Genomic DNA, 20,940 nt, shown 5'->3' with positions numbered 1-20,940 from the left:
AGATTGTAGAAAGGGTGGTTTCTGTAGTGGAAACACTGACATGGTGAAACAAAAATGTGTGGGTGAAGTACAATATAGCACAAAGGTAAAAGGAGAACAATAACATAATACCATTAAAAAACCTACATGTCTTAATTAAAATAAACATATTCTTCATTCCTATAGGCATGTAGTTGAGAATCCTAACTCTCCCCTTGTTGCCACAATTGTGTTTTACTACAGGATCTTTGGCTAAGCATCAGCAGGCTTTGTACTGTGCCAGACACACTATGTCCCTGGATCACTGGGTGTGAGACCATAATGCAAATCTGCTTTAGGCCTAGCCCCTAGTGGGTGACCATGCATCAGTCTTAGACAATCTCCTTGGGGGGTGTGGATCACTATGCCCCCCCTGCTCTTGTATCTCAGGGCCTTTGTGCACTGTGTTACTCCTAGATTACTCCTATTTTACTCCAATGGACACATTAACATAAAACACAAAGAAAACACATGAATCGATTCAACAATAGAAACACTTTTATTCATACATAGCAATGCATGATGCAAACACTATATAATGCAAATCTCGAATTTGCACCTTTTATGCTTTTGGTACAAATCTACCATGCAATGCAATTATTATATGCCTTACAGGCTTCTAATGCAAGCAATCTAATAGCCATACCATTCCTCTCTATTTCACACCATACTTCACACTCTCTCTCTAAGACAAACCCTGTCTGATTACCCGATCTATAGCTCTGTCTGAGTGTCTGTTCCAATTCCCCATGCACGTGTCTTATTCAGCAATAATCCCCTTTTCTCTGTGTATTGCTCTGTCCCTCCTCTACCGCTAACTCTGCAACCAGCCAGTCAGTCGGGGCCAGGCCTCTACTTCCCGATCCCTGCCAGCTCAATCTCATCAGCTTTGCTCAGAATGCTTCTCCAATGCTCCCTCGATCTAAGAGTCATCCAAACGTCTCTCCTATGCCACAGCGAAATATCTCTCTTCATCTCAGTGTCAACTCCCCCGATCTCAAAATTCCATCTCCAACAACATCCCATAGAGCAGACCAGCAGAGAGCAGCAACTACCTCAAATCTCAGAGCCTCACCTCTCATTATACTGTTCAATGACGTATACATATCCATGGTTACACTTGTTCTCTAAGTTAAAATGCCACTCTTTCTGTCTGTCAGCAATTCTAAATATGAGCAATGCCTAAATGTCTGTGATGCATGTACTTGTACTTTTTCAATCACTGCATGTTCTGGTCATTGTGACATTTTCTACATATCTAAACCATATCTATCTTCTGTCTGCCTGTGGTACCAAACACCAACTCCTCATATTTCTCCATTCAAATCCCTCTATCCTCCTGCACGGAAAGCTCTCGTTGCAAAGCTCTTCTCCCTCCATGGCGCTGTCTCTCTGCGAAGCACCAGCCAGGCTGATAAGGCGTCTCTTGCCTTCACCCTCTTGGACGAAGGTCATGCTATCTCTCTGTCAATCAACTTGTTAACGCATACTTTCTTCACACTGTAACTCATAACATCTCTCCGCACTCCGCAGCGCTACTGTGTGTCTCATTCAGTGGAATGGCTTCATGCTTTCTCTATTCTCGAATGTAGTGCCTACCACATTCATTCATACCAAGCACTGTACTCAAAGCTCAATGCATATTCTATGTTCACACTCAATGTGTGTCTCTCTACATGCATACATAATATATAACAACATATCTCTACATGTGTCTACAAATATGACATGTGTCTCTAAATGGCAGTTCAAATATAACAGGCTCCATTCTAAATTCAAATTGCAAATGCATACAAAGAGGCAGAATAATGTGGATAGTCTAATGTTACTACTAATCAGTACTAATCAGAATGTATGATGGATAACTAAACAGGATGCAATGATGGATAACTGGATCCCTAAATGGATAATGATTCTCTAATAATGGGCAATGATTGCATAATGATAACAAACCGGGCTTCTCCATACTATCAGGTTTCACATGGGAACCGTGAATTGAACAAGCTTGAGACACAATACAAATCACCACACGTGCTCACAGTTCTAGACTTTATATACATGTATTCAAATGTGTTAGCAAATAAACAATCACTTCCATGTGCATTGGTTATAGGTGAGAAAGGAATATGTCAACAATTTGCATTGGTGAAGGTGAGAAAACAAAATAAATTACAAACATAGGCAGTTTTCTTGTCCTGAGAAATCCTAACTGACATTCATTAGCAATGACTACAGCCGGCATGATGCAATTTCACCATTAGTGAAACACCCACCCTTGTCTAATACTAGTGTAGTGATGAGATTAGGAGACTATAAACCTTTCTGCATAGCAGAGCAAGCCTTCGCTACTAAACTTAGATACAGGCTATTTCATTGATCACTCGGAACCTAAGAGACAGAGGTAGTTTGTGCCTTTTGTGTCAGTTGACACTGGGTCAAATTATCCCACAGAAGGATCACACTTATTTGAAGAGAATCCTGAGCTATTTATACTCACACACCTTTTTGTGACTCCTTCAATCCCAGCCGCTATAGGATGCCTTTAGCTTGCCCATGGCTTGACCACCCCTTCTTGTAGCTATGAGGAACTCTGCCCATATGTCAGGACACTACCTTCACACCATGTGTCTTTCTATCCCTGTCTCAGCTTCACGAGATAATGGCCCTCATTACGATACTGGCGTTAAACCATGGCGCTATTAGTACCATGGTTGGTGCCGGTATCGTAACGAGTCCGCCAATGTTCAATGGGGAATTACCAGGTTGGCGGGGCGGTAATTCCCCATTGAACATCGGCCCTTCCCCATTCCCATTTTTGCCCCATAGGTCTCAATGGGACTGGGGAAGGCGCTAAGTACGGTACCGCAAATTGCGGTACCGTACTTAGCACCAAGGTCCCTTTGTGGGTCCCTACTTTAACGGCTGGTCTAGACCAGCCGTTCAGGTCGGGTCCCGCAAAGGGACCTCGTAGTAAGGCGATAAGTGTTTAATGGCGCCACAGCCTTTTACGGTGCCGTAAAACACTTAGCGCCAGGGACCTAATGAGGGCCAATGTCTGCTCTCAGCCAGCAGTCCCAGGATCCCAGCCTCCTGATCTGACCAGAAACCTTATACTCGGGAGCAGCACAGCTGAAAATCCATGCTAGGGTTAGACGTTATATGAGTAAGAAGGGCTGGTTTGTGAAGTTATTTCTATTTCTGTGCATCCAACTTTTCACTTGTATTTCCCTAGTCATTTAATCAAATGTTATTCTACTTCTCATAAAGATGATTGTATATATTTGATTTGTAAGTGTTTATGGGTCTTAAGTGAAAATATAGTTTTATTTTAATCAAAAAATAGATACATTTAGAAAGACTAATTATTATCGATAATTCGGTCTTTCTAAATCAATTGTTAAAACCCCATTTACCCACCTCCCTAGACCATAATCAAATCCTCTCTCCACTCCTTCCCTTCCATACTTACCTTGCTCCATGCGACACTGACTTCCTCTCGCTGTGCTGCCTTTTTTGGAATGACAGCTACTTCTTGCAACGCACACGTGTGCACAAGGTGGCTGACAGGCACAGTCAGGCAAGGGAAGTCTTGGGAGTTAGGTTACTGTTTGTTTTGGTGTTTGCATGTGTGTGTACATGTTTGTGAGGGAGAAGTGCATGAAGGTTTGTTGCAGGAATGGGAGGCAGTGGGGTGCTTGTAAAAATGTATCAGATAGTGTTAGTTTATGAGGGGAAAGTGTGGTGCGGGGCAGGGTTAAGGGGCATGAAAGGGAGACAAGGGGGTGAAACCCCCTGATTACCTAAAAAAAACGAATGGTATGGGAGAGGGTAAGGTATGGACCCAATATGTGATATTTCAGCATTTTGAAGGGAACACCAAAACAACGAAAAATAAATGTGTCTTTTTTGTGTTTGACCTTCAAAATGTGGAAATATCACATAGAATTGTGTCAACATTTTTTTTTTTAAATTCTTGGTTTAACTGAACTTTGCAGTTTTTACAAGTTTGGAGTTGTCCTTGAGTGTCTGAAGTGTTTTTCTTTCAACTTTGGCGTTTGTTAATGAAGTTCCTTTCTGAGTTTTGAGATTTGGTTTTTATTCTTGTTCCTGTAGGTTTGTTGTTAGTGTGTCCAGTTGTAGGCTGTCAAAAAATTGGATTACTGCAATCACTCCTTTTGTCATCTTGCCACTCATCAGGCGGTCCCACCAATATTGCTCTTCTAATATTCTCGTGTCTTGAAATAGGTGGCCGATTGTTTCTAAATTATAATGTTTGACTTAAGGTTGTTGCTGCTTAGCCTGTAATCAAAATACATACTAAATAACTATATTTGTATACTTATCCGTCTAACTGGAATTACTGGTGTTGCTCATTGTGGACTCATTCGAGCCCTAAACCACTTGTGCACCCTTTCTGAGACTAAGCCTTGCAGCTCTGCTATTGTGCCATGATTGTGTTTGGCTAACCTCTCAGTGTCTGCCCAGTTCACCATAATAGGGTGGTCTCTCAAAATCCCCCCAACAGGTCCGATTTTGGGAAGCCATCTTACCACCTTCCATTGCAGAGCTGGCCATGAATCCCTTTTATCTTTTGGGGTGATCTATAATTAACCAACCACAAAGGACGCCCACACAGGATGCAAAACTACATGCAGAAATCCTGATTTGAGCTGCACTCAACAGACTTGTGCCTGCATAATGTGCCACATATACTAGGTGATGAGCGCCAAACATGCTTGAATGAGTTACCATCACCAGTTTGGGGTGTCCCCAAAGCCTAGGGAGAGGAGCAAGAGCCAAGTGGTGGGTAGGCAGGCTCCATACACACTGTCTAAAATAATCTGAAGAAAGGAGACTAATATTCTTTGATATCTGTTTACCCTGATTGACATCCGTGTATACAAAGCTGAGCCTTCAGGTTGTGTTCCATAGTTGTTCACTCATCTGCTCTTACCATTAATCCCTATGTTAACATGCTAGATAGGAGAGCAGGGCTAACTGGCTGTGCAATGTCCACAAAGAACCAATTTACCCTGTTAAGGCATGGCAGTCTCCGGGGTTCTGCAGGTTGTAATGTGTAATCTAGCAGATCAAAATGCTCTGGATCGTATTCCGGAGATCTAACTCTCTAATGTAAATTGGCTAGAGATTTGTGCCTGGTGTTAGCTAAGATGGTTTCTTGAGCTAGTGGAACCTAGTCCTGGGTTGAGATCATCATGTTGGGTTGATGGCTGGTCCCAATGTGCGGACAACACGCCTGTCTGTGGCCTGCTGTAGCTCTAACACATATGTGCTTGCTGTCCCGGTATTGCGGCTATTGCTCGACAGAAAACTGATTGAATTTTTTAGCTCTATTTGTTTTGTTTTAAGCTCCCCTAAACAATGTAGAGGTTCGGTAGAGGTGAGACAATATTGGTGGGTGTGGGAAGGGGGAAGGATGGGGACAGAGAGGAATATGGAAGGCCTCCCCTGCTTTCTATCGTCCGAAAATGAGGGCAAACAAATTTGATAACAAAGATTTGACCAATCGAGGTTGGGATTCCTTCGGGTGCTTGTATACCCCGGTACTTGGTAGATACAGGTTTCTTGCTTCAGTTTCTCTGTGGACCTATGCAACCTTTGTGCATTAGTCAGTTATGCACATAAGGGTCAGCCCCTACTCTGCCCAGGACTGGGGAATTTTACGGTTAGACACAGAAAGATGTCCTGACAGGAAAGTCATTTCTTAAAAGGAGATGCGTTCCTATTCGTTATACAGTGTAGGTTGTTAAAGCGTGCTCTATGGTTGACACTTATACTTAGTAGATTGAATCAACATCTAATGTATTTGCATTCTTGAAAAAAAAAATCACATCCACTAATGTTCTGATATTGTTCTGATATTGCTTTGTGGCAGCTTTTTAAGTGTTAATATGTTGTGTCTAGTTAGGGAGAGAGGCATGTTTTAACCTAGCACACTTCTTTGATGATTAGGTGCACATATAGGATTCCTTCCTGTGGTTTTCAACATTCCTTTGCTTGATGTTAATGAAAATAATATGTTTCTTTTGATCGTTATATGCGTTTGTATGGAATTCTCCCATATATTGTGTTAACATGTGTTGGTCCATATGCAAAGCAACACACATATGTATGTCCAAGTTTTAAAAATAGAAGTATCAATCTTGCAAACATAGATGCCGAATAAATCATGTTGCAAGTTGCAACGTGAACAATATCGGTACATGTGTGGATGTGATTTTGTTTTTCAAGGATAAAAATACCCTACAATTTGTTTCAATCTACTAGGAATAAGTGTAATCCTTAGAGCACGCTTGAACAAGCTACACTGCATTACTAATAGGAACGTATCTCCTTTTAAGAAATCACTTTCCTGTCAGCACACCTTTCTGTGTCTTAAATAGTCAGTTAAACATTAAAATATTTCGTCATAGCAATGGATGGGTTTATTGTATAGCTTACACTAATTTATTTAGCTGTTCTTCAACATAGAAAGTAAAAATAGTGAACATAATGAAAAATGCATGTATTCATTTATTGACTATTAAAAAAACGTGCAATGAAAACATGAATTATGTCTTCTTTAGTATCCATGATGCATGCCTACTTTGTATACTGTCAATGAAATGCATGTGTATCGCTAATAGTTAATTACTGGTATTTCGTTTTTTTTTTCTTCCTTATAACATATAACAATAGCGTAGGTGAATCTTCCCAAGTTGGATAGAGGTCAATGATTCGCTATGAAGCATACATGAGGAAAAACGGAAACTTCAGCAAGATACATTATGACAATACAGAGGTCTGTAGTGAGCCTTTTGCAAAGTACTCTTATGGAACTGAAAAATAATTTTCTGTTATTAGCATAGCATTTTTCCAGCACGTACAAACTAAATTTAGCCATTGGTAAACAGTTTACAGTCAAGTGGAGTTCGCCTGCTTCATTTGCAAGTATGATTACCTACCTTTTTACATTGCTGTTACGTAAATTGTTTGTTAAGAATGAATACTGTGCCGTAATTTTGCAAATGTCTTCCAACTGTTTTGCAGTGAGCTGATTTGACATTTGAGCAGTTACAGATTATGCAGAACATTTGTTAGCTCGGTGGTGCCAACATTCTAAAAGCATGCATGCTGTTAAAAGGGTAGAGGAAGAAAGGAAAGCAAAACAAGAAACTGCTTCATCAATGCACTCTGCAAGTACAGATTGCTTTCTTAAAGCTGAAATGAGATTATAAATCATTCCATGTTTGCAAAAATAAAAAGCGGAAATGAGAGTCATTTTCTGTTGCTGGTTGAGCTAAAATGGATCCGTGAAGGGTTCTCATTCGATGAAATGGCAATCTGCACATTTTGAAGAGACATGTATCCATACTTGCAGAAAAACACTAAAAGGAATAACAATATCCCTCTCGATGTGTATTGTGCTGCCCTTTTATGGCCTGCTATGGGGCCTCAGCTCTTACCTCAATGGCAATTCATAATTTTAGAGAACATTCCCCTAACAAGTTAAAGCTTCTAATATTTCTCTATGAAGCACTTTCAGGTTTCTGGTAATTTCACAATGCTGAATCACAATATTGCTTCACGTTTTTTGTTTGTTTTCCCCTGAAATCACGTTTAAAGTTTTCAGATTATGTCGGAAGGCTTCATTTTTGAATGTCCTGTTATGTGATGCAGGTTGAGAGAATATGTTTCTCAGTATGAACTTGTCAACTATTGCATTACAATCAAAATCTTGGCTCGATTTGATGTCTCACTTACCCCAAGTCTGTTTGTTTCTGTATTTATTTTGGGGTTTTATCCCACACACCTAACTATTTTATTTATCAAGTGCATTTGGTTAACAGATTCAACCTTTCACACTTAAGCAAAATAAAATACATACACAGAAAAATAAGAGTGCTTGCATCAAATCCATAAATAGACAATTTCCAAATTCATAAGTAATACTGCATCGCAAAACAGAAAAAAAAATGTACATTCATCAAATAAAACCGTTATCGTATCATTCTTTTTTAAAAATCTTCAAAAATACTTACTATGTAAAATGACATGTGCGCGTTACCAAATAAAATCATTACCATTTTAATACCCACAATTACTGGAAGAAATCCTGGGAAAGTCTCATTGTGCAAAATGACATGTGCAGTAATGTTCCAGAATCAAGTAACATTGTGTGCCACAGATGTAATGACCATTGACTCTGCAGAGTAAACCATGTTCCAAAATTGGTCTGAAGTGAAATTCTCCTTATGGGTCATGACTCTGTTACCCTGGATATAGTGCGGGTATAGTACGTTGCATGAAGTCAGGATATGTCTGCTTGTGTCAATTGCTGTGGAACACAAGCGACAAGTCCTTTCTTCATGTTGTACCCCAGTCCAGCCACCTACATGCTCCTTTGTAGGTAATATCGTGAAAGAAAGACAAGTGATGAACCTTTAAAGTGACCTGAAGGACAGTTTAAAAAAAATATATATGTACAAGCAGTATTAGGAAAATAGTGAACTGGTTAGCGCTCTCTCAAGTTTGCGCTATTATAGTGCACCCACATTTACCTACAGTATATGGTTTTTATTTTCCACACTGTATTTTACCCAACACACATTTTAGTTTATCAAAATATGTTTTTATTCAAAGTCTAATAGGATTAAAAACAACTCATATATCAATGCAAATCAGTTATGACATCAGTGCAGCAAAAAAGTGTTTTTTTAATACTTTTCCCTACTATACTATATTTTCGTGATGGCGTTAGTAAGTCGGCAGCAACTAAATCATTCGTCCATATTGGCAACATAAAGATTGAATGACAGCGGTGCCAAATTGCATTACTGTTTGAGACCTAACATGGTTACAATATTCTCACTTAAAAAGCCACTCTGATTAATGTGTATTCTCATGCTCAGACCCAAGTAGAGTTGCTTAATCAAGTGAAGATTACACGTTTCCAAAACCCAGTGTTTCAGTTGTTCCCACCATTCTGGGTGTAGGACATTGTCAAATACTTTGGAATAGTTTTTAAAACATATGCACAGTATTTCCCAGTCAAAAGGCAACGTGTATCACTTTGCATTGTGCAGAAAATTCTACGAATCAGGCCCCGATTCTCTAATGTATTGGTACAAAGTCAGGAAGGACTGTGCAGTAGACACCTAATAAAAATTTAACTGAGAAGCCCACACTAGAAAAATAAACAGCCTCTTTTCTACCGAACCGCTAATGGAAGGTTACTGTTTAATTAATCGATTGCTCAAAAGTACCTGCTATTCAACATTTTCTTTAAGGTCATGATTATTGGCTTGATTCATGGAAAGGTGCGCACAAATTCTGCTAGGGCTGCGCACGGAGCAGGACACTGTGAAAGCCTATGCGCAGAATGAAAAATGCTCGCTCCGTGTATTCATGTTATTTCCAGCACAACGTAAACATAATCGCAAGTCGCGGCAGGAACGCTAATACAAGCACCCTTCAAACAGTGCCTGGGGTGCACTGCAAGCTGGCCTGCATTATGAGGACCATGTGTGGGGTCTCCCGTAACTGTATCTGTTACCCCGATAACATGCGTATAAAAATTCATAACTCAGTAATTACTCAAGTAATCTGTGTGCAAACCCCTGTAAACCGTTCCGACACACTGCTAAACTGCATACGCACACCCCTACGTTCGATCAGAACCCCGGTTGTGTACACATACCCCTATATCTGACATGCAACCCCACCTCTAAACTGCTATTCCTACGTGCGTGTGTATTTACACCTGCCTTTGGTTGGCGGATAGTATGAATGACTTGTGTGGCCATTTCCCAGGGTGAGGTTGCCCAATCGAATCCATGAATATGTCTTGTGCCACACAATTGTGGGAGTGTGAGGGACTGCCTACATCCCGTCTGTCGGAAAGCCCATTTTTGAGCGAGTTCTTCCGCCATTTTTAGTGTTCCTCCCCTTCCCAGCCCACACAAGCCATGCCCACACTCTGTGGTTCACAGGGATGTGACTTGCCAGTGTGACATCTGCACATGTCTAGGAAAAGCGCAGCGCATTCAATTCCATGAATAGACAAATGCAGTTTGGTGTGCAAGTACCCTATTTTCCACACAAATAATTCCATGAATCGAGCCCTATGTGTGTAAGTTGAGTGATGAGTGATCCAGAGTTGTTGAAGCTTAAGGAGCCAGTTTGAAACAGAATAATTATTAGTATCTGGGTACAGAACATCAATAACAAACCACTCTATATCATTACCAGTCCAAAGATTGGCTCAGACGTGGTGCCTGCATGGTTTTAGTGTGGATTTTAGAACAATTCTCAGAAATGTGAAATGCTGTGATCCAAGTATAGTTGGCGGCAGCAGGTGCATTTTTGCAGAGTGGCCAGAGTGAGACTGTTGAAGAACTCCTGTGGTTAAAGCATTGTTTCCCTCTGGAACAGCCTACCCACCCCTCTGAAACTTGAGGTGATCCATCTTTGTTTCCGGAAACACCTAAAAATCTTCCTCTTTGCTTCTGCTTTCTCCCCCCCTCTCCCCTGCTAAAGTCCTGGCCGGCAATGAGACTGCACGGGTTACCTGGCCAGTCATATGAATCCGGGCCCTAGCCCTACCAGTTGCACAATTGCACTGCCTCCCTGGCAACCCCTGCACCTGGGGACTGTTTTCTGTATCCCTACAGTCCCCAAACCAGCACTTATGTTTGCACTCACCCTGCACTTGCCACCAGCTGACCGTTCTTTATTTATTTTATGTGATTATTATCCCATGTACTGCACTTTCCCCTCCCCCTCTCCCGCACTTTTCTTTTTCCCCCTTCCCTTGCACTTGCCCGATCTGAATGACACCTGGCCTAGTAAGAATGTAGTCTGTCTTCCCTCTGTTCACCCTCCCTTGCCTCATTGTGCCTTGAAACACTTGTGTATAGGCGCGTTGTAAATGTCATATCATATCATATCAAGGAATCAGAGATATTTAATCTGTACATGTCGCGAGAAAAGCACAAATGAAGTACTGTGAACCAGGGCATACTGTCCTTCCCCTTTATGTAATGACTTGGCAGGCTAAAGAACAATGTTCTGGAGGGTGTCCAGATATATTCCAAAGGTTTATTTGTATTGTAAACCTTCCAGCCATCACAACGTTTGTTTATTTCATTCACCTCGAGTGGCATGGGTATGCTGGATGTAGGCCCTGATCTTTTGTTTATCTTGCAGCATGTGATTCTGCAGAGTGGGCACAGTGAGACCATTGAAGAACTGCTTTGAGAGCACACAAATGTTTTCAGGGGGCAGAGATATTTAATCAGCAGGTTGCGCAAAGCATGCACAAAAAGACCGATGAGACAAATGCATTGGGAGGCAGTTGGGAGCTGATGGGTCTGACATCACTTGGGGAGCAAAGCCTTGTATCTACTTTTTTTTCTATTATTGACTGAAGACACTGAGGTTTATACCTTAAAGTACAACTTCCCTGATCCTTGCACAGCCTCGGTAGCAAAGCACAGCACATTCAGATTTCTGTTCAAATCCCTGAGCAGATATTGTCCGCTTCATCAGAAGAGGGGTGATATCATTAGTATGATATAGCTCCATCGCCGAACCTGCCAAGTTGAAACCATCTAGAATAAACAGGTTTTTCCATTCACGAGAAGCTGATTTAAACATTGCAGACTAAGGATCTTTGTGTCCGCATTCTGGGCCTAGGGCTACTGTTGAAGTCCTCTCATCACCAGTCCATTTGTAAGCCTGACTGAATTTATCTTCGGATATTGACAGGATCGGTAGTATGTGTGTGCATGCCATAGGGAGCAATTGAATGATTTAAATATGGATCATCTACATGTATCTTTGGGAACTTTGAAATATTCACTGTAAAGAATCCAGAGTTTGATGTATTGTTATCTCCTTATCTCTTGCAGATGCCACGGGCGGCCTTAAATTTGAGCGGGTCTTCTTAATCAACATTGAATTTTGTCCTTATACAACAGCAATAAAGATGATTTTAAAGATCAGAAAGCTATTTTAAAGTCAATAAACTCTACAATATATATGTTAAGGGTTCTTGTAAATAGAGAAGTGGTGTAAATGTCTCCTCATAGTCGAGAGGCCAATTGCAGGCCAGGCCAACATAGCCACTTCTGGCACATTAGAGGAGCTTGATCAGCATACCCGGAGATCTCGCTACACTGATTATGAGGATCTTATTAATGATCCCACGATAAATAATCCAGATCTAGTAATGTCGAAAGTGGTGGACGGTTTTGAGGATAAACTGAAGCGGCATAAACATCTTCAATCAAAAAAGTAATACCTTTTGAAAGACTTAGTTACAACTAAGAATAGAGGCATAAAGGCGATTTCTATGAGGCCTTAATTTGCAAAAGACAAAGGGTATATTGGAGCCTATTGACTCATCGCAAGATGCTTCTAGAGTCCAAGCCAAGCCTGTGAATGGTAAAATAAATTAAAAACATGAAACTTGAGAAGAATAAAAACATGGATATGATGAGATCCAATTTTAATTCTTCAGACAGTGACATATTTCCTTACTTAGCCAAAACTACTGTGGCCATTTAGGAGGTAGATGGAGTGCTAAAAGAATCCACTGATATGAGTATTGTGGAATTGCAGGGACACAGGTGTAAGTCCCAGAGCTTCACAATTTAACACTGAAAACATCATCCCTTGATATTTGATCAGTTAAAGAATCATTTGACCCAGTTGATAGTGAGAAGAGATCTGCAGTTACCCCTGATAACAGGAACTGCATCTAGATTTGTAACTAATTTGTGGCAACAACAGGATAGTTTTCAGACTTCTTGTTGTTTACGTATGGAATATGTGTTAATCTTAGTGAAGTCAAATGTTTTGAATAATTATAATATACTCTGACTAATGCATACTACTCCATGACTCAGAGCAATTTATTTCAGTGATGTTGATTGAGTTACATTTTTTGAGGATACAGGGGTGATTTGTTGATAATTTACAGAACTTCTAGCCTAATATATGATATGTTGATGGATGAAATAAATGTATTTTTAATTATGCTGTCTGATCGTTTCTCTCCTTTTGTTGTATCATACTTGTTAAGAACAGACATTCACCTCTGTAAGTGGTATCATGGCACTGAAATGGGCAGCACAGTGTGACCCCAACCAAGGAAGGTAAGACAGAGTACGTATACCCCCAATTCCTCCAAGAATTACTACTCAGGGTAGAAATTCGAATGCCTTCAATTTATGTCAAAAATCAAAATGGTTTTTGTTCCCTCGCCGAACCACTGGAAGCAAGTTCCACAGCTGGGATGCTTGTACTGAAAATGAGCAACCTTCTCATTTTACCCGTCTGTTAGGGCACAGATAGTAGGCTGGTGGAGACAGAGCATAGACATCTCCAGGGGATCTAGCGGCTGAATGTTGCCCTGATGAAATCAGGTGCTCTGCCGTACAGGGGTCAATGCACATTGCAAATAGTCTTAAACCTTAAACTTCATCAGTTTTTAAACCGGAAGCCAATGAAGCACACGCAAAGCCAGAGAGATATGCTTTCTCTCACCAGACTTCATCAACAACCTAGCTGCTGCATTCTGTATTCTTTGCAATCTGTCAATCACCATTTCTTAAAGAACCAGATATAATGCATCACAGAAGTGAAGCTTGCTCAAAAGGAAGGCATTCACTATCTGGATTGTATGCACAAAAGCAAAAAAATTGCGAAGACGTTTAGCATCCGCAAATGAAAAAAAAAAAACAGGCACTAGAGACTTGAGAAATCTGCCTCTCCAAGGACACATCAGAATCGGGACAGACCCCCAGTTGTTGTCGTGAGTGGTAACAGACAGCTCCCGAGTGAAGGGAGCCAGAAATGAGACTTCCACACGACAGACTCCGAGACCCAGAGTTACCGGACTTAATGCTGGCCATAGGGACCGGGCAGATGTTTCCATATTATGTACATTAAATTTAAGCCTATTTTGTTTCATCCAAATGCTAAACTGTTCTAAACACCAATGCACCCTACTGCTAAGGGGGTCATCATCCTTGCCAACTTGAAAAATCTTCTGTGTATCATCCATGTAAATGGAAAACCGGTCACCCACAGATCTCATCATGTGTGCTAAGGGTGTCACGTAAGATTGAATAGCAGGGGATTCAGGGCTCAACCCTGTGGAACTCCACAGGAATCTTTTTATTGGGCTGACTTAAATGGGCACTCACCACCACCTGAAATCTTCTGGAGATCAGTTGGAAAAATCACATAGGAATGGTTGTTTGTATAGTGAGGATGTTGCGGGAAAAGGGTCTTCATTGGCAGTTGTCATACTAAATATACACTGTGAGAATGGGACTCATGCAAAGACAACAGTGGACTATTATGGCAAAGAATTTCATTGACATTTACAAAATGCAGATTTTTCATGGTACCCTGAGTACCTCAATCACAAAAGTGTAAGGGGGTACTGGAAAACCAAACTCTTTAGTGGTTCCTCTATAAAATGGATATCTAAGGACACTTGCGGTTAGAGCCTTTTTTTGGAATCATTCTGGTTCCCTTAATTTCAGTGAATGTAATGTCCTACTTTTTCAGTGTGGCTCAGAGAGAATCCACAAAAAGGTCTTGCAGGCAGCATATGGGAGTCTTAAAAAGGGCCATAAAAATGATACTGGGGCTCACAGTATGTTGTTGTTATGATGCATCCCAAGGCTTCTTTGCTATACAACTAGTATTTTTTTTAAATGTTTTGTTCATCCAAGTGACTCGCTGATTGTCCATGTATAATGGAATTTGATCTTGGCAACCATTGGTAAACTCCTTGCCAATGTATTCAATATTCTATCTGACTGGTATGAATGCTATAATTCAGATTATGTTTGATAGTGGGGAACCATAACTGTATCTCTAACATACAATGAGTAACCCTGCTTTGGCAGACAACGATGTGTCAGCCTCCTTCAATAGTTTGAATTGGTCAAATTGTATTGGATACGCATGAAATTGAATGCTTATGTTCAGGTTCAGATTCCCACCCAATCTACTTGCTGATTGGGAAGATATCCTCTATTATTGATTTTGTATTCACACTGCAATCTCTTTTCAGAAGATTTTTCTTGGTTTCAGATATTGGCTATTGTGGCGAGTGATCATTTGGCATTCACCTGTATTTTTGGAAATTCCAGAACTTCTCTAGAACACTTATTGGGGCATCTTATAACTTAGTGAATTACTCAACTAATTAACCAATAAGGAGGCCAAGTAGTGTGAATACATTTAATGCAAATACATGCAGAAAACTACCTTATTCTCTTCAGGGACATTATTTTCAAACACGTTTTACTTTTTGTCACAAACTATGGCTAAAGGCAACCATGGTAAGACTAACCATACCACAAGTTGTGTTGTAATCACATCTCTGTTTGATGAAATGTAGGGAAAAATATAGGAACGGAGGGGAAATTCATCTGAGCTTGTGAAATCCACATCTATCTCTGCACAATTTAAGCAGAAGGCATTACAATAGGATTATACAAAGTGGCTGACAGAATATAAAATCATAATCTGACATAAGGATGGTGAATTAATGCTGTCTAATATTAAGAAAACAAAATGAACTGTTCTTGGAAAGATAATAATGGAGCTCATGTATTTCAAGTGCACCTTCAGCTGAATCCAATACCTGCAGCAAGTTGAAGGGAATACTTTGCAACTCTCTACCATCCGTACTCAAGCAATAAATACCAATAGGTAGACATGGGTGCAAAGAAATGGAAGGTGGACATTTGTTTAGATGGCATAATCATTTTGATTGTCAAAGCCAAGATCATGTTCGCAGCAGGAAATGACAGACTCTCAAATGCAACTCTGAAAGCTGGCCCTCTGATATGGGCTAGCATCTTAGATATATTATTTAGAAGGGTCTTATTTTCAAGAGAAACACCTACAGTGTGGAGAACATATTTTCTGGTGCCTATATTTAAGCAGTAAGAAAGAACTAAGCCATTGAATTATTGACCCTGTAACACTCCTGGATGTGAGTAATACAATCTTTTCTTACATCATATTGAGGTATTTGGAGATGTGGGCTTCTTAAATTGAGAGGATGTATAGACATGGTTTTGAAAGGGTCTGTGTAGCCCCCAACATGGGTTTTTACTCCTCTTTATACTCTAAACCTCTGCTTTTGGGGAACAAATCTAATCTTTTGGGTTACTATACTTACTCTTTTGGACGACACCCAAAGCGTCTTCTCTTTTCGTGAACTCTACCCTGATCTCTAAATCAACTATCTCACAGCCATTAAACTCTACCAAAACAGAGGTGCTCTTCTCTGCCAAATACTGATTCTCATCTATTCCCTTGCCTCGGAAGGTCCCACCTGACACTCTCCCCTACTCTTCTTCAGCTAGAACCCTCTGCATCATCTATGAACCTTCTCAACCCTTTTCTAATTTCATCTCTCAAACTGCAACAATGGCTCACCACAACCTCCTAAATATTTGGAAAATCAGACGCATTTCAACACCATCAAGCATTTCTTAATGACTCTGGTCTTCCCTAAACTGGAATACTGTGCCAGCATCCTCTTTGGTCTCCCCGACTATGCTTTCTGTCCTCTCGACAAGATCATTAACTTTGCTTACACATCTCCCTTTGAACTCCCTGTATTGGCATTTACGCTAAAGCAGTGAACATAATGAAAGAAAAGATAGTACATCAAAGAAATGAGTAATACATTTCAGGAAAAATCTGTGAAAACATAGCCATCAATTGGCAAGCTGACACAGGAGCAAGGACTTAAGATTAGTTTGAAAGATACAGAGAGAGGTAGATGAACAAATAGTTAGAGGGAGGGATTTCCAATTCTTAGGGGCAAGCAATGCGAAGGCCCGAAAACATGAAAGAAGCGCAGGGGATTTGGGGTCAGAAAGAAGGAATTTGTGCTGGGAGCGTAAAACGCATGCAGTGGCTTAGAGAGTGATTAATAAAGAGAGGTAATAAGGGGCAAGGCCATGGACACACTTGAAAACAATAGAGTGGAAATGGAAGAGAAGATTAAATACTTCAAAGGGAAGAAGAGACAAGGAACGTAGAGAGGAAGAGATAGAAGAATGTGGAGGAAAAGGAAAAATATGAAAAGATGATTTATACACAGATCGAAGAGAGGAAAGCTGAGAAGCATGGAGGCCAAAAGGGAGGCCAAAACGAAGATCAGAACAGTTGTCAATACAAGAAAAGACCAAACAGAAAAGAAAAAAGGAACAGTAAGGACCGGCACATTGGATGTTGAAGAGAGTGTAAGAGAGCCCTCCCCGTCTTACCACATGCAATACAAATAAATGAGACACACCCCAGGTGGGGAATGAGGCTGAGAGAACAGGTTGCGAGAGTTCAAGATTTTATATATGATTGGCATCCAAAGATCTTTGCTGCCTGAGAGCACTCTGGCAAACATTGCATTTACATGACATTATAAAGTGAAACATCGTCATAGATGACACAACTAACACAGGGTACTAGATCAGTGCAGGATTGGGCAGACATTATAGAGGTGTAGGTCCACGGAGCCACTGTCTCGTCTGGATTGGGTGCTCTGTTGGGGCGAGGGTGAACATCACGTTATCTGGCTGCCAGCATCCAGGAGAGGTGAAGGTCAGGTCGCTGTGAAGCAGGGTGGCCACTAACTAAGCTAACATAATGCACCCTGATAAAACATGCACTAAATAATAGTAATTACAAGTCATTTGAGCAAATCATTATACACCTATAAACTTCATTCATGTATTTACCTCATTACTTATTGAGACGTGTATGGGGTATTAGGTAAAGGGTCTTGACCAATATGATAACATTGATTGCACCGAGGGTCTGGACTCGTAAAAAAGCTGAGGCAGGTTGGTGGTTGTTAGTAGTGGGAGACAATATACTGCAACCGAGGTCTAATGTTAGCTGGGGGCATACTGGGTGGGCATCATGGCGAGATCACATATCTGGTACATCAAGAGAATAACTTGCAAGGGCACAGGGTTACACTGGCAGTAATTTTCCAATAGCAAGGGTGAGGGGGCATGAGCAGATTTGTGGAGATGGATGAGCTACGGGGCCTGGCTCGAGCCGGTTCACGCGCAGGACAGTGATCTCAGAGGAAGAGTGAGATGCTACATTTGTTCTTTGTTGCAATTACCTCCGGCTTGAGCGTGAGAATTGAGCCGCAAAGTTTTCCAGACACAGTGAGAGAAAAGGTGGGGGCCATGCGTGCGGTGTGTGCAGCGCTGCTGGGAGAGAGAGGTTTCTCATATTATCACAGCGAGGCCTGGTTACCAAGATGGAGTCAAGGGGGCACAAAATGGATCCCAACTGCCCCATCTACACAAATGCCATCCGACACTGGTATTACATAAGGGTGATGGGGGTATTCCCCACCACTGGAGGCACATAGTCCAAGTTGTACTAAAGGAAAGTTTGGATGGGGGGCCTGCTGGCCCCTCACTCCCACACAAGAGCAAAGTGGCAGGAGCGAGCAATAGACGAATTGTGAAGGGAAAATGAGAAGGAGGGGTCAATAATGACACCAAAGTTACCGGCAGATGGGTAAAAAGCAAAGGGAGCAGGGATGGAGGTAAAGAGAGGAAGGAAAGACAGAGGGGGAATACAAGTAGCTGGGAAGAAAAGAACCTCAGTTTTTTAGGGATAAAGATGAAGAAAATGCGACAACATCCAAGATTGGACTGCAAACTGACAGTTACAGACAGTGGAGGGTAATATACCAGAGAAAGAGAAAAAGGGAAAGAAGATAGGGTGTTGTCAGCATACAGATGGAAAGAGAGATTATAAGAAGAGATGAGGTCAGAAAGTGGAATAGTGCAGAGAAAGAAAAGTAGAGGTTCTAGGACAGGCCCTTGAGGGACACCGAAAAGGAGGCGACAAGATGGAGAGGTTTGGCCGGCCCAGTTAACTTCGTAAGAGCGTTTCAAGAGATCGGAGTGGACCAACCTCAGAACAGATCCAGAAAACCTGAAAGAACAGAATGTGGAAAGAAGAAGTGAGTGATCAACTGTATCAAATTCTGCTGAAAGATCAAGGAGAATAGGAAACTGGGGAGATCTTAGAGTACTTAGCAGTGAGAAGCGGGTTGGAAACATGTAGAAGAGTTTATCAAGAGGGGAAGAATGAGTGCATGGTTGAAAAGGGATGGAAAGCAAGAATTGCCAAGAGAAGATTTGATAAGGGAAGTGAGATAAGAGATGCGATGAGTACAGATTTGTAGAATGAGTGCATATGAGAGAAGGTCAGATGGGTAAGCAGTTGGATATTAGAAGGTCAGACAGAGGGGTGAAGGAAGATAATGAGTGGGGAGCAAATTGGAGGGAGGAGAATGAATAACAGTAGGAAAGAAGGAGGAGTGAAGAGCAAAGACTGAAAACTTTAGAAGAAAAGTAACTGGCAAAATCAGAGGACAAGAGAAAAGAGCAGGATCTGAAGATCTGAAGATCAAGGGGATAGGATTGTGTACAGGAGCTGGAACAGATGGTGGGGATATTGGGGTTATTGTGAAAGGGAGAGCATGAATTCAGAGAAGTAGTCTTTTTTAGCGATGAGCGAAGCTTGGTCATAGAATGAGTGCAGAGAGGAGAGAGCAGAAACGTCAGAGAGGGACTGGGACTTTTTCCAATACCATTCAGCCCTGCAGAGACAAGAGCAGAGGGAGATGAGATCAGAAGCAATCCAAGGCTGGGGGTCAGCCGGTAGAGGCGAAGGGATGAAAGAGGTGACAAGAATCAAGAGTAGATGATAGAGAAGAATGAAGGGAGTTTGCAGCATCTTGAGAGAGAAACAAAATAAATGCAATGGGGGAAGAGAACAATAGAGAGAAGATAAAAAAGTAGAAGAGTTAAAGGAACAAAGATTATGATGACTGAAAGAAGTGGTAGAAAATTAGGAGGGGATGAGAAAGGAAGGGAAGAGATAGGGTAAATAAAAAGTGATCAGAGAATGAATAGGGTAGAAAGTGATAATTCAAGGACAAGGGAGTGGAGAAAAGATCAAGAAAAGACCCAAATCAGTTATTGGGGGAGAAGGAAGAAGATTTAAATGTAAGAAGTGAGGTAAGAGAAGACTGGGTTGATGCAGTAAGATGAGGAAGATTAAATTCACCAAAAAGACAAAAGGGAGAAGGGGAAGGAAAAAGAAATGAAAGCTGTGTGTCAAGATGATCACCAAAGTCAGTAGAAGAACCAGGATGTTGATAAATCATAGGAAAGGGAACAGGAAAAGATTTGGAAAAGAAGAAAGATGAAACTCAAAAAGTAGAAATTAGGAAGATCTGAAGGAGGGGTGGTCAGAGTCCATTATGAATTATAGAGAATTCCTGTACCACCACCACAAAAAGAGGAACGATGGGTGTGGAAAAAGTTATTAGAGGAAGTAAAAAAAGGAGCAGGAGTGGAGGTATTTCCATGAATGATACAGGTCTCACTAAGACAGAGGAATGGAGGTTTAAGCAAAGAAATAGAGGTCAAGAACACAATGGGTCTTATTGCAACCCAAACTGGCAGTAAGACCAAGGTTAATAGAGGGGGAACTGTTGGAGATAATAGAGGGGTAGGAGAGATTTGAAATGTCATTTGTTCGGTTGGAGGGAGGGGGAAAGCAACAAGTGGAAAGTCAGGTAAGAATGGGGAAAGGAATGAAAGCTATTACAAAAGGAAGGAAAGAGGTAAGATAACGTAAGTAACTGATGGATGTGAGCCGCATGATCAGGTGAAAACAGTGCCAAACAGGGAAAAAGAGTGCCCTTAGAGGGTCGCCCTTTCAATGGGATGGCCAGTGCAAGTGCGCCCGCAGGAGTGGAAAAGAGTAGGCAGTGTGGAACAAATGATCTTGTATGTGAGATTGCAGTTGGAGTCCTTAGTGGTAGGGTGAAGGGGGCAC

This window comes from Ambystoma mexicanum, chromosome 6q, assembly GCF_040938575.1.
Source record: "Ambystoma mexicanum isolate Mex_15411 chromosome 6q, UKY_AmexF1_1, whole genome shotgun sequence".
Lineage (NCBI taxonomy): Eukaryota > Metazoa > Chordata > Amphibia > Caudata > Ambystomatidae > Ambystoma > Ambystoma mexicanum.
The sequence above is the reverse complement of the archived record's forward strand: the minus strand, read 5'-3'. Positions refer to the sequence as shown.